This window comes from Eriocheir sinensis, chromosome 13 (assembly GCF_024679095.1).
Source record: "Eriocheir sinensis breed Jianghai 21 chromosome 13, ASM2467909v1, whole genome shotgun sequence".
Classification (NCBI taxonomy): domain Eukaryota; kingdom Metazoa; phylum Arthropoda; class Malacostraca; order Decapoda; family Varunidae; genus Eriocheir; species Eriocheir sinensis.
In genome coordinates, this window is record NC_066521.1 from 13579263 (window position 1) to 13593872 (window position 14610).

Here is a 14610-nt window from a genome sequence, read left to right on the forward strand (position 1 = left end):
AAATAAAGTAAAGGATGGGAGTAAAAATAAAGAGTAAAATGTCCATGAAAAGTATAGTTTGACCCTTGGAGTGTTATTAAAGTGATTCATTATTGGACCGGACAGGAAAATGACCCTATTGTCCGCTGGAAGGTCAAGGTTACTGGAGGAGGAGGAGGAGGAGGAAAGAAGGAAGGAGGAGGAGGAGGAGGAGGCAGGTCTACCACACAGGGCAAAACTTTGAAATTAAACACTTGAGAAACTCGCCCAGTATTGCCAAGGACTCACCACCACTACCACCACAACCACTTCCACCACCAGCACCACCACTTCTACCACCCATATCGTTATCCATTTGCATGCTTTCCCTCTCTGTCTCTCCCTCTATCTATCTATCCATCTACCTGTTACTGATCCATTTCAAAGACCATTACTCGGCGCCAGCAAAAAGCCCCGAGCCGTTTACCGCACCACAAATAAAGGCTTTTGTTTGCAAGCCTAATGGGACTCAAGTATGGCAGAGATGCACGGGCTGGCGAACGGGCTGACTGACTGGCTGACTTAATGTATGGCAGGTTGATTGGTTGACTGACCGACTGAGTGGCTTTCTGACTGGCTGATTTATTGGTTGGCTGACTGGGTGACTGACTGAATGGTTCGCCGACGTAACGCGTGACTGGTTTATTGGCTGGCTGACTGAATGGTTGAGTGGCTGACGGGCTCGCTGACTCACTAGGTGGCTGCTTTATTGGATGAATGACTGGCTGACTGGCTGATTGCTTGCTATTTGATATATTTGGTCTATCGATTGGCTGAGTGACTGATTGACTGTTTGGTTGGCTGTCTGGTTCTTCAGCTGAATGTCTTAACTTACTGACTAGATAGCTCTGATTGGTTTACGGACTGATCCCTATTTGGTTCATTTATGTCTTGACTGAATGGCTCTGACTGTGTGACTGATTGACTGGACACATGGCTGAGTAAGGTGTGGATGAAGATGCTTGAATGTGGATGAGAGAGGACTTTGAGTAAGAGGTTTTATGAAGGAGAGTGGATGAATATGGAGTGATAGAGGATGGAAGTGAAGAGGGAGAGACGGAAGATGAGGAGTGGGAGAGATTGGATGAGTTGTAAGAGTGGATGAATGAGGAACGAGCAAGGGTGGAAGAGGGGTGAGAGGAGGTTGGTGGGGAGGGAGAATGCGTGGATGAGGAGGGAGAGTGCGTGAATGAGGAGGGAGAGTGCGTGGATGAGGAGGGAGAGTGTGTGAATGAGGAGGGAGAGTGCGTGGATAAGGAGGGAGAGTGCGTGAATGAGGAGGGAGAGTGCGTGGATGAGGAGGGAGAGTGCGTGGATGAGGAGGGAGAGTGCGTGAATGAGGAGGGAGAGTGCGTGGATGAGGAGGGAGAGTGCGTGGATGAGGAGGGAGAGTGCGTGGATGAGGAGGGAGAGTGCGTGGCTGAGGGGGAGTGGGTGGGAGTGGATGTGTCTTAACAGTGGTTCTTTATATAGTTTGATAATGTAATGACGTTTGGAAAAAAAGTAATTATGTCCACTGTGTCCTGACCTTTACCTGTCGATGATTAGATTAGAAAGTGAAGAGGTGAGGAATTTGGAACTGACTGACACTCTCTCTCTCTCTCTCTCTCTCTCTCTCTCTCTCTCTCTCTCTCTCTCTCTCTCTCTCTCTTATCATTTTATTTTACGTAATTTTCTATTTTGGAACATTTATCACCGATCCGCTTTTCATGATTCTATTTTTAATTATTTGTCGTTTTGTTCTTCGTTTTAGATTTCGTGAACTGAAATAACGACAGGTAGATTCATAATTATATGTAAGAATGGGTACCTTTAGTTATATCTATTTTGTATGACTATTTTGTATGACTATTTTGTCTGACTTCTCTTTGGGCTACTCTTTACTTTTATCTTTTATAGGAGAGGCGAGTAGCGGGCTTTTTTTTTGTACTCTTTTTATTGCCCTTGAGCCGTGTCCATTGATGTAAAAAAAAAGTCTATCTACCTGTCAATCCATCTATTTATCCATCTCTATCTTCCCCTTAAACACAAAAACTCGTATGGAAGAAAACTAATGATGGATGAACAGCATATTCTAATGACAAGATTGAGACGTTTAATTAGTAAAAAAAAGGAAAGATTAGCTGTATAAATAGACCTGCCAGGCTTGGGAATAAATAAGTTAAGGAGTGGAATGTAGATTGATAAGGAAAATGTACCCAAAAAAGAGTGTGGGGTGGAATCGAACCCAAAAGTCATGAATTCCCTTAATGTTTCTTATAGAGGATCCGATTCCCTTATAATTTGTACTCACACACAGGTATTAAAAAAGGTGCTGATTGCATTCCCCTCACCTGTCACGTGTTTCTCTCTCTCTCTCTCTCTCTCTCTCTCTCTCTCTCTCTCTCTCTCTCTCTCTCTCTCTCTCTCTCTCTCTCACACACAATACCAAGCTCTCCTCCTTCTTCCCTCCTCCTCCTCCTCCTCCCCTCTTCCTCCTCCTCCTCCTCCTCCTGCCAAGGTTATGTCAGGAGGAAATTCTTCTTTATTTTCTTTATTTTCCTTTTCTTTCCGGCACGTGTCTATTCCCTTTGGAGGCACTGATTAATGAGAGAGAGAGAGAGAGAGAGAGAGATTCATAATTAGAGTTTGGTGACATTCCTTTCCCGTCTCACTTATGTATCCTCCTCCTCCTCCTCCTCCTCCTCCTCCTCCTCCTCCTCTTCCTCCTTTCATCTTCCTCCGCCTCATCTCGTCTTCCACCTCATCTTCCTCCTCCTCCTCCCCTCCCACAGGTTCAAAGGAAGAAGGATTGTTTGAGGCTGTAGAGGGAAAGGAGGAGGAGGAAGAGAGGGGGAGCCAGACACAAAAGGGGGTTGAGTGTTGGTTGAAGGGGGGAAGAAGAGGAGGAAGAGGAGGAGGAGGAGGAAGAAGGGGAGGAGAAAGAGGGGAAAAGAGGAGGAGAGGTACGTTTAAGTGGCTACTGTTCATACTTGACCTCCTCCTCCTCCTCCTCCTCCTCCTCCTCCTCCACCTCCTGACCTTCCTCAGGGTGAAATATATCACCTGCTTCTGTATCTCCATTTTTGTCTTACAGATTTTGGGGGTCCTCTTCGTTTCGTCTCTGAACTTTAATTTTATCGTCAAATTAAAACCTTCCATTAGGTGAACGACCCTCACTAACAAGGAGGAGGAGGAGAAGGAAGAGGGAGGAGGAGGAGGAGACTGTTACTTAATGTCACTTCGCCACCACCTCAATTTTTTCTCTCTCTCCTCTTTCTCCTCCTCCTCCTCCTCCTCCTCGTCATCGTAATGGTGGTTGTGTTGGCGGCGGTCGAGGTGGTGGTGATGGCGATGGTGACGGAATATACGTAATAGCCGACCCATAAAAGAGGAGGAAGGGGAGAGAAGAGAACTATTTTGAAGAGGGAGAAGAAGGAGGATGTCAGGAATAGAGGAATGAAAGAGAACAGAAAGAAAGGCGTAAAGAAGAAGAGGAATATAAAGTTGAGTGGAAGATAAAGAAGTTGCAAGTAATTAAGAGGAGGAGGATTAGACTAAGAAGAAACTAGGAGATAAAAGAAAGGAAGGAAGAGGAGGAAGAAAGTGTTGGTAAAGGAGAGACAGAAGAAAGAAAATAATGAAATGAAAAGAGAAACGAAGGAAGAAAATATAATAATGTGAAAGATGGAGGCAGGGAGTTAAGAAATAAAGGAGGAGTGAAGAGAAAGAGTAAGACAGGAAAGTAGGATGAAGGAGGTGGAAGAAGTGGAGAGAAAGAAAAAGATTAGACGATTTAGGAAACGAGTTAAGAGAGGAATGGAGGAAAACCAGAGAAGACAATAGGAAAGAAGATGCACTAAATATAGACAGAAAATAAGAAAAGAATTAAAGAGGGCGAAGAAGAGAGGGAAAATATAGAAGACAAGAAAAGATAAAAGTGAATAAAAGAATAGTATGTACTGACGGAAGAGGTGAAGAAAAAGAAAATAAGAAGAAAAGATGAAGACAAGAATAGGTTGGCGTGAATGAAAGAATATTAGGTAGTGATGAAAGATGAAGAATAGGAAAACAATGAAGAAAAGGTGAAACGAAGACAATGAAGGATATTAAAGGATGAAATAATAAGGAGGAGGAAAAATAAGTGAAGAAAAAGGGAAAGTTAGACAAGGGAACGCTTGAGGGAGTGTATCGAAGGAGGGAAAGAACGAAGGAAGGAAGGAAGGAAGAGGAGGAGTGCCAGATGTTAAGGGGGGTAGGGGGGAGGGAGGGCACTGGCACCCTACCCTGCCAGCCCCTGCCAACATAAATATAACTTCCATCCCCCGTCTGCCAACGCCCCCCTTCCCCCTTCCTCCCCTTTCCCCTTCCCCCTCTTCCTCATTTCTCGCCATTCCCTCACTTCCCCTCTTTCCTTTCTCTCCCTCTCCCACTCCTCTTTGTCGTCTTTCCCCTCTTTTCCCCTCCCCGTTCTTCCCCTTTCCTTTCCCCTTCAGTTCCCGTCTTTCTCCCCCTTTGCTCTCTCTCTCTCTCTCTCTCTCTCTCTCTCTCTCTCTCTCTCTCTCTCTCTCTCTCTCTCTCTCTCTCTCTTCTTTGTCTTTCAGCCTCTCCTATCCGTTTTTCTCCTCTTTTCTCCTCTCTTTCTCCTCCTCTTCCTCTCTTCCCCTCCCATCCTTCTCTCCTTTCCTTAGTTCTTCTCTCCTTTTCCCGCCTTTTTCCTCTCCTCTCTTCATTTTTCGCCTGCTTTCTTCCCCTCATTTCCCCTCCTCCTTCCTCCTCATCCTTTCCCTCTGCTTCTTTCTCCATCTTCCACCTCTTCGTTTTCCTCCTCTTCTTCCTTCTCTTTAATCTCCCTCTCTTCCTTCTCCTCTCCTTCCCTCCCCTCTCCACTTCCTTTATTTATTTTCCTTCGTCTCTTTCTTACACTTCCCTCCTTCATTCCTCTTATCTTTGCTCGTTTCTCTCCCTTCCTCTCTTACACTCGAACCACTCTTCTCTCTTCCCTTTTAATCTTCTCCTCCCTCCTCTACCTCTCCTCCTCCTCCTCGCTGCCGCCACCTCACCTCACACACAACTGCTGGAATTTTATTTTTTTTTTTTTTTTTTTTTGTATTTGAATATGATTATGATGATTATAAAGATGATGAATTTGTCCTTTAATTGACCTTTCCGTACTTTCCCATGATATTTTTAAGCTCTCCGTTGTGGTCATTGTTGTCGTTGTTGTTGTTGTTGTTGTTGTTTTGTCGGTGTTGTCATTTTTTTATGTTATTGTTGTTCTTTATTAACGTGTTTTTTTTCTTCTTTTCACAGAGCAAGCCACACGGGTAGATGAGTGAAGGATAGTGGGGGCTGCCCAGGTAAGTAACGTACCTGTACACACACACACACACACACACACACACACACACACACACCCACCCACACACATAAATGTTCCTCTCTTAAACTTTACCTTTACACTCTGTTATTTACCCATAAAACACACACACACACACACACACACACACACACACACACACACACACACACACACACACACACACACACACAGAGAGGCACACGAATCCTAGCAGTTCCACACGGCACTCTCACTTTTTATGTGCCGTGTGTGTGTGTGTGTGTGTGTGTGTGTTTGTAAATGTTCGTGTGGTGGATTATAATTTATGTATGTTTATTTTTTCTCTCTCTCTCTCTCTCTCTCTCTCTCTCTCTCTCTCTCTCTCTCTCTCTCTCTCTCAACAGTAATACTAATACAAATAAGGACCTAGAAAACGAATAAGAGATCAGAGAGAGAGAGAGAGAGAGAAAGAAGACAAGGTGCAAAACACACACACATGATAACACAGACGTCACAAATGGTAATGACCTAAAGAAAAAGAAATCGATAACATACACACTATCATTTCGACCTTGTGGGTGTGTGCGTGTGTGTGTGTGTGTCACCGTTCTATATATAGCATCACACCACTCTCCCCCTTCCCCCCAAAGCGTCACAGCAACACGTCAGCGTACGGCAGGAAAGTCGGCAACCATGTGATGTTTTGTCTCGCTCTTCGTACCCTCTGACGCGCGCTTGATCGGAAGTGTTGCGGCTTTGTGTGTGTGTGTGTGTGTGTGTGTGTGTGTGTGTGTATTTTGTTTGCTTTATTCTGACTCACTTTTGTGCCCTCCTCCTCCTCCTCTTCGTCCTCGCCATCTTGTATTTTTTTGTTTGCTTCATCTTATTATTATTTTTTTTATTACTCCTGCTTATCATTATTTAGTCGTCTTTTTACTTGTGTTCGTGGTTATTGTTTGATTTGTTTTCCTCCATCTGACTCTTTTTCTCTTCCTCTTCGTCTCTTAATTTATCTGCTTTATCTTATAATTATTCGCAGTTTTCTCGGTTATTTCCATATTGTTTTGTTGTGCTGGAAGCTTCCCCCGGGGTCTATGGGCCTCTGGAAGACTCCAGAAGGAGCGAGCAGGGGGGCGGGGGGCGGGGTGCAAGGCCCCCCCTGCGCTCCGCGTGGCACGGTCAGGCACCAGGCGGGAAGTGTTGCCAACTCGCCCAGATTTTTGCTACTTGTTCATTCTTGTATGACCGAACATATTGTAACGTTCTAGACTGCACTGTTCGGTATATATATAGTAGGGGGCGAGAGGAGTTAGTCACAGTCATAATAAGTCGTAGTCAGCTAGTAGTCAGTTGAGAGTCAGAGTGAATTGTACTAAGGAGGAATATTAAACTACAGAAGCTGTGCAAGGTGTTTTACATAATCTCCCTCCCACTGAGTCTCCTGACGGCGACACGGAACCCAAGTAACACGTCCGGCATAACAGTGGTTTTATTTATTTTAGCGTTTTATGTTATTTATTGTTTTGTTTTTTTTCTTTTGCTTTTACGCAGAATCATTTTTTTTCTCCTGGTCGTTTTCGTTTTTTTCTCATTTTTTTCTTATTATTTTTTCTTATTACTATTTTGTTCTTTTTATTTGTTCCTTTTTTTTCTTCTCCTCCTCCTCCTCCTCCTCCTCCTCCTCGTCTTCGTCTTTTTCCTTTTTTGTTTTTACCTCATTGTTAATATAGTTCTTCATGGTTATTAGTATTGTGTTGTTTGTTATGTGCGTTCGTCTTTTACGCATTTATTATATTTCCTTTTGTTTTAACCGAGTCACTTTTTTGTCGCCATTATCGTTTTCGTTTTTTTTTTTTTTTGTTTTGTTTTTCCTTCTATTTTATCCGCATTATTTTAGAAGTCCCGTTTATTACTGTTTCTTTATTCGCATCCGTTCCTTAGTTTCTGCGTTTTTCTTTGTTTTACTCTTAATCACTTTTTCCTTCCTGTCCCTTTGTCTTTTTGCTTCTTTGTTTTGTCTCATAATTCTCATTCGTTTTTGTTATCATTATTTTCTGTGTTCGCGTGACTGATTTTCTTCTCTCATTCTTTTCTCCTCCTTGTTCTCTTTGTCTTTTTCTTCTCTGTTTTTTGTCTCATTATTCGTTTTCTTTCTGGTCATCACTTTTTGTTAGTTTTATTGCCATTTATATATATTTTTTCCTTTATTATTTCTTGTTTAGGTTTTCGAGGACAAGAATCAGAGTGGTAGTGGAAAGGAATAGGAGGGGAAGGAGGAGGAGGAGGAGGAGTTCTTAAGAGGTGTAGACAGGTAGGAGGAGGGGGAGGAGGAGGGAGGCTGTTGAGATTAATCTGCTACATATGTTAGTGTTCAGTATTCTTTCCTCTTTAGTCTCCCCTTGAATTTGCGTCTCTCTCTCTCTCTCTCTCTCTCTCTCTCTCTCTCTCTCTCTCTCTCTCTCTCTCTCTCTCTCTCTCTCTCTCTCTCTCTCTCTCTCTCTCTCTCTCTCTCTTCGTCTGGTCTTCTTTATCGGTTTTTAATCAACATGTCTATCTGTCTCACCTGTTTATCTTTGTCAGTGTTCCTCCTCCTCCTCCTCCTCATGTCTGTCATTCCTCCGCACTTAACCTCCTTGGACTATTCTTCCCGTCGACTCAACTACTCTCCCTTTTTTTGCACTCCCTTTTTTTCTGTCTGGGTATTTCTCGTCCCCTCCCTCTCCTCTCCCTCTTCTCCCCTCTTCTCCCCTTTAAGTATTTTTGGCCGCCCCGTCAACGTAGGGGAGGTGAGGAGAGAGACATGGAGGGAGATGAGAGGGGAGGAGACTGGGAGAGAGGGAGAGGGAAGACATGTGGAGGGAGTGTTTCCTTAAAAAAAAAAAAATGAATTGTGGGTAATCTTAGGCAGAGGGAAGAATGGGAAGACTGAGGCAAGAAAGGGGAATTAGGAGAAGGGGAAGGAAGAGGCGAAGGTATGAGGGAAGGAGAAGAAATAGAAGTGTAAACGGAAGGAAGAAGGGAACGTCTGAGGGAAGAAGAATAAATAGCATGGGAAGGAAAAGGAAAGGAGTATGAGAGAATGGGAAAACAGGAAAGATTATGACGTAAAGCGATGAAATGTGAAACTTTAAAGGGAAAAGAGTTCAGGAAGAGTGATGAATCAGAGTTAAACAAATATAATGTGACGATGAATATGACAGTTCGGAAAATGCAATATACTGACAGATACAAGTTCCTGAAGTAAAAAAAATGCGCGTGGCCTTAGTGCTCATCTCCGTCTCATTGGCCCTTGAGTTTCGTGAATAGCATGAATTAAAAGGGAGATTCTGTAATGATAAAAAAAAACAGTAGAGTAAGTTGATTAGCCCTCGTGAATTGGATGAATTAATTACAAGGGAGACTGTAGTGACAAAAAGCAATATAGGAAGTTTGTTAAGTGTTGGGGAATAGGATGAATTAAAAGAGAGATTCTGTTATGATAAAAAAGCAATGTAGTAAGTTTGATAAGTGTTGGTGAATAGCGTGAATTAGAGGGGAGACTCTGTAATGATAAAAAGCACTTTAGTAAGTTTGTTAAGTGTTGGGAATAGGATGAATTAAAAGGGAGATTCTGTGATGATTAAAAAGTGATGTAGTAGGTTTGATAAGTGTTTAGGAAAAGGATGAATTAAAAGAGAGATGCTGTTATGATGAAAAAGCCATATAGGAAGTTTGATAAGTGTTTATGAATAGGATTAATTAAAAGGGAGATTCTGTTATGATAAAAAATGAATATAGTAAGTTTCAAGAGTGTTAAGAAGTAGGATGAATTTAAAGGAAGATACTGCAAGGACAAAAAACTATATAGAGTCTAATAAGTTTTCGAAGTGAGATTACAAATTTAATAAGTGATATGAAAAAAAAGAATAGGACGAGTAAAATAGAAGAAAAGGACTTTGAAGTTGTATAAAATGTTTTGAAGAAATAGAAAAATAAATAAATGTGAGTAGAAAACGCTGTAGGAAGGTGGAAAAAAAAATAACCAAAAAAATATGACGCAAAATCTTTTGGTGGTGACGTAAGAGACCGAGACAGAAAGACAGACGAGAACAAGACTACGAGGACGAAGCAAAAAAAAGGGGAAAAAAAAAGGAAAACAAAGAGGCGAAATGAAAAACCATCAACCCTTTTGAGCCCTGTGGTGTGTGTGTGTGTGTGTGTGTGTGTGTGTGTGTGTGTGTGTGTGTGTGTGTGTGTGTGTGTGTGTGTGTGTGTGTGTGTGTGTCAGGTTGATTGTGTGTAAATGTGTGTGTGTGGGTGAAAATAGAGAGAGAGAGAGAGAGAGAGAGAGAGTTTATGAATAATATCTTGTGTCACAAACACAGTCTTAAAGTGCATAAATATAATAATAATAATAATTTAAATATATATATAATTTAAACAAACACGACTCGAAAAATTAACACACACACACACACACACACACACACACACACACACACACACACACACACACTAGTTTTAGCCTACCAGATAATAGGAAATACCTCAACGATACTGAGAGAAGAGAGAGAGAGAGAGAGAGTCCATAACACACTAACTTTGCATTACCATTTAGAGAGAATTTTCAGGTTCGGAACACTTAGAAATGGTAATGGAATCCTACCATTAAAACATCGCATTAGGAAACATTTACTTAACAACATTTCATTAACATTATCTCCTCTACTACTACTACTACAAAGCATGAGTCAGTATAGCCACATCCCTGTACTGTGTGTGTTTGCGTGTTTCGATAAGAAGTGATGTGGTTCTGGTAACAGTGGGAATATGGGAGTTAACAGACGTAGTAAACAATGATATCTCTTCGTTCCGCCCCCTGTCGTGTGTATATATAGTTCTGGGCACTCACACACACACACACACACACACAGGTAAATTGGGAGGAGGAGGAGGAGGAGGAGGAAGAGGAGGAGGTTTGTGTGTTGCGTGATAAGGTTAGTTGGGCTCCGATCGTCTGTGTGGAGTCGCTGTATTTGTGTTGCTGCATCTATAATTAGTGTCAATGAGGGTTGCGTGGCGGGATGCTTGTGCCTCCGGAAAAGTTGCTCTGACGTAGGAAGTTTGCTCACCGTACTGTAATTGAGATGCTTGTCCGAGTGTTGTTGCGATGAGGTCAGCCAGTGGTGCTTACGGTATTATGTTGCAAGAGAGAGAATGGGTGAAGGAAAGGAAACGGAGGTGGGTAAGAGAAGGAAAGGTAACGATAAGGAAAAAAATGTAATGGGGAGATAAAGGAAAAGAAGGAACATAATAGGGAGAGAGAGAGAGAGAGAGACCCGTATCGACTAGAGTACTTGATGCCAGAGGGAGAGACAGACAGACATACAAACATACACACATTGATACAGATAGACAGGTAGACACGCATAGCCGAAGGGGGAACGGTCTACCTTTTTTTTCTTCGTTGCGTTCCTCTAAGTTAAGTAATTAAGTTCTCATACAGTGACGCGAAGGGAAGGGAGTCTGTGACCGCATGTGTCTGTCTCATTACGCCGCTGGGCACCAACACAAACTGGTATTCAACTCTGACGTCGGTTGCCATCTGATGAAATATTTCCTGTGTCCTTTTTTATAACGAAACGCACTATAAGTAATTAAAACATAGGCCGGCTGCTGCTGCCCCGGCTCAGGTATTAAGCTTGTGAAACTGAATTACTCATCTCTCATTACCTTTCGCTCAGGGCCGGACGTGGAATGGAATAAATATTGATGATTGCGGTGGAATAGAGAGGCGGGGAGAGGATGTGGAGTAGGAGTAGGAGGAGGATGTCGAGGTTAAGGGAGAGAGTTGCCGCGCTAGAACGGCCAGCGAGCATTATCATGGCGGGTAAATAGAGACGATAGAGGCGAGTCCTTTGACGTCACCAACTTCCTACGTCACTGCTGTAACTGTGACTCGCCGCGGTAGGCTTTTATGTACTCAGGGCGCCGGTGGACCTGACTCGGCGGCGTGGTGGCGTACTGGTTGTGTCTCCTGCAATCACTGCCTCGTCAGCGTCAGGCGCGGCACAGCGAGGACACGATCTCCGTCTTTCGCCTACCTCGTCGCGTTACCTCCGTCCAGGGTACAGAGAGGCGTGTTGGACTTGCTTTACGTGTCGAGGTGAAGTAGAGGGACCTGACTTCCGTCCTTTAGTCTATCTCGTCGTTTTACCTCCGTCCAGTGCGGTTGGAAGTGTTTGAAACTGCATCTTCGCGTGTTTCATAAAGAGAATCGAGTCTTGTATTCGGGTGACAAGACGGAATCAAGTACTCAACCTCTCCATCTTGTCTTCCACGTGACAACTCTTCGGAAGCGTTTCAAGCCGTAACCTCTAGCGTTTCATGAAGGGAATCGAGTCTAGTATTCGGGCGACAAGACGAAATCAAGTACTCAACCTCTCCATCTCATTCTCCACGTGATAACTCTTCATTGTGAACCTTATAAGCGTGTTGGATTCGATCTGAGCGCTTTATGCGAAGAGAGAACCGACACACTCAAGTGATTCCCGTATTCCGTTGACAACGTCTTGGGAGATCGAAAGATTGACTGAACCAGGTGTCAAGAGCGGCTGTCAACAGGTGACCGCGCCGAAGACTGATTGAACGCGGGCCCAGGTGTGAGTGACTTCGAGTACGTGTGTGACGGACTTCGAAGCGTGTGGGATTGACTTCGCTGCGTTGAGGCTTCAGGGAACTTCAAGTGGGTGTGCGACTTGACTTCGAGGTTCGTGTGAGACAGACGCTGAGGTTGTCGATCTTAAGACATTCCCGAGTATCGTTCATTGGTTATGGCTAGTGTTCGAGGCCGCGGCTGGATGACTGAAGAGTAACAGCGTTAAGCAAAGGTGAGTTGATGACGTAATGGAGGGATCAAGGGGTGTCTAAGGGAAGGGAAATCCGGTCTACTGACAAGGATGACTTAGTACACTCCTAGACCGCTCCTCCTCCTCCTCCACCTCCTCCTCCTCCTCCTCCTCAGTCCCGACACACTTTAGAACGACTATTGTTCCGTCACACTAATTACACGCATACCTTACCTTACCTTACCTTACCTTACCTTTGCTTTATTACCCCCCCCCCTGTCCCCCCCATATACATCCACCTGACGTCATTACCTGTGTTGACGTGTCCGGTGCTAGTTTGTTTGTTTTGTTGTTTGTTTTGGTTTAGATAATTGTGGTTATGTCAGCGATTTCACTTTTTGTTCTCTTACTTAAGTGACATTGATTTGCATGTCTGAGTACTTCCTGATTTTGTTGTCTTTACGTATTTTTGTTAACCTTTACGAAGAAATATTTGGGGTATCTATTTTATCTTTTTCATTTATTTTTTGTTTTGATGATTGATTGATTGATGGTTTATTGTTGCAAGTAAATAACAAAGAAGGGAGGAGCATGCCATCCCAACCCCCCGCCAGTACAGAGTGTGATGTTTTTTTCTTCCTCTTCCATCTCATGCATACAGACCGTCTCTTCTCAATAATGTCTAGTCCAATCATTGCTCTGAACACCGCCATCACGTTACATTTGTTCTTTATTTATTTATTATTTTTTTTTTAGGCCACAGTTTTAAGCCTTCCTGTGTGTGTGTGTGTGTGTGTGTGTGTGTGTGTGTGTGTGTGTGTGTGTGTGTGTGTGTGTGTTCCGGTTGTCAAGAAATCACATGGAATTAGTTTGTTTTTTTAAGCTGTTTACATTTTTTTTATTTACTTGATTACGTTTCTTCTCTTAAATCATTCTCTCTCTCTCTCTCTCTCTCTCTCTCTCTCTCTCTCTCTCTCTCTCTCTCTCTCTCTCTCTCTCTCTCTCTCTCTCTCTCTCTCTCTCTCTCTCTCTCTCTCTCTCTCTCTCTCTCTTAAGCGTGAAATTTATTTACATAGATGAGTTACCAAGAAGAGGAAGAGCCACTCCTCTACCTCACTTCCTCTCTCTCCTCCCTCCTTCCCCCCCCTCCTTTCTCCCCCTCTCTCTCTCTCTCTCTCTCTCTCTCTCTCTCTCTCTCTCTCTCTCTCTCTCTCTCCCCCCTTGTAATGTTACCACTCTGTTATCTCTCCCACCTTTTCCTCCTCTCCTCCTCCTCCTCTTCCTTTTCCTCCATCTTTCCTCTTATTCTCTCTCTCCTCTCCTTTGCTTTCTCTCCTTTCCCTTCTTCTTCCTTCTTCTTTGGTTTCTTTTTTCTTGCCCTTCATCATGTTTCCCTTTTGAGAGAGAGAGAGAGATTTGGTCTCCGACCTCAATACGTCGCGTGGTGAGAATTTCATTTCGTCTCAGGTCTGGCATGCAGCGGAGAGAGAGAAGATCAAGTAATTAAAGAGGAGGAACAGAATATATGAAAAAAGGGATAAAAAGAGAATGGGAAACAAGGAAATGAAAATATAAAAAAAACGAAACAGGAAATAAGAAAAAAGCAACAAGAAAATAAGTAGATAAAGAAAAGAAGATAAAAAAAATATAATAATGTAAATGTATACCAAATGGAGAGAGAGAGAGAGAGAGAGAGAGAGAGATTTGATGAGTGGTTGTGAATAAGTGAACAACGGAAGGAAGTGGTCGTGAATTACTTAGATTTTAATTCCACACTACACACTTTTATTCTTGCCCCTTACAGTGTCGCTTTAACTTTCATTGCCTCGTTTTTTACTTTAATTAGAAGAAGAAAAAAACACTCAAATGACACTCCATAGATTATTACCGCATGCATATTTCCTAGTTCTGGCAATAGAGAATTTATATATAGTAAATTATGATAACAATAGTGATAAAATAGTAATGGTAGTAGTAGTAGTAGTAGTCTGGTAGAAGAAGAAGAAAAAGAAGAAAAAAAGATCAGTAGAAGAAGAAGAGTGGAGAAGAAGATGGTAAAGGGGAAGAGATAATGAAGAAGATAAAGAGGTAGAGGAAGGAAAAAAAGATAGTAGAGAGGGAAAAATAATGAATGTTAAAGATTACTCTGACCTTTAATAATAGTTGCTCCATCTAGAAAAGTTCACAACCTTACGAAACTATAAGGTTGTGCGATTATTTCTTCCTTCGCTACTACATTATTGCAGCGATTAATATTCCCAGTGTTCTAATTTTCGTAACCAGAGAGAGAGAGAGAGAGAGAGAGAGAGTTTCATATTCCACCCATTTGTATTTACGTTTTTCATACTTTAATGTCGATGTCGAGAGAGAGAGAGAGAGAGAGAGAGAGAGAGAGAGAGAGAGAGAGAGTTTCATATTCCACCCCATTTGTATTTGCGTTTTTTT

The 14610-nt window shown here is 42.7% G+C and overlaps 1 protein-coding gene across 1 annotated transcript in view; it reads left to right on the forward strand.

The window, feature by feature from the left end:
- LOC126998025 (plasma membrane calcium-transporting ATPase 2-like) overlaps positions 1–14610 on the forward strand; it is a 96617-nt gene that overhangs the window by 47713 nt on the left and 34294 nt on the right. Inside the window, 1 exon segment of the mRNA XM_050859307.1 lies at positions 5311–5357. The gene's annotated coding sequence lies outside the window, so the exon portion shown is untranslated.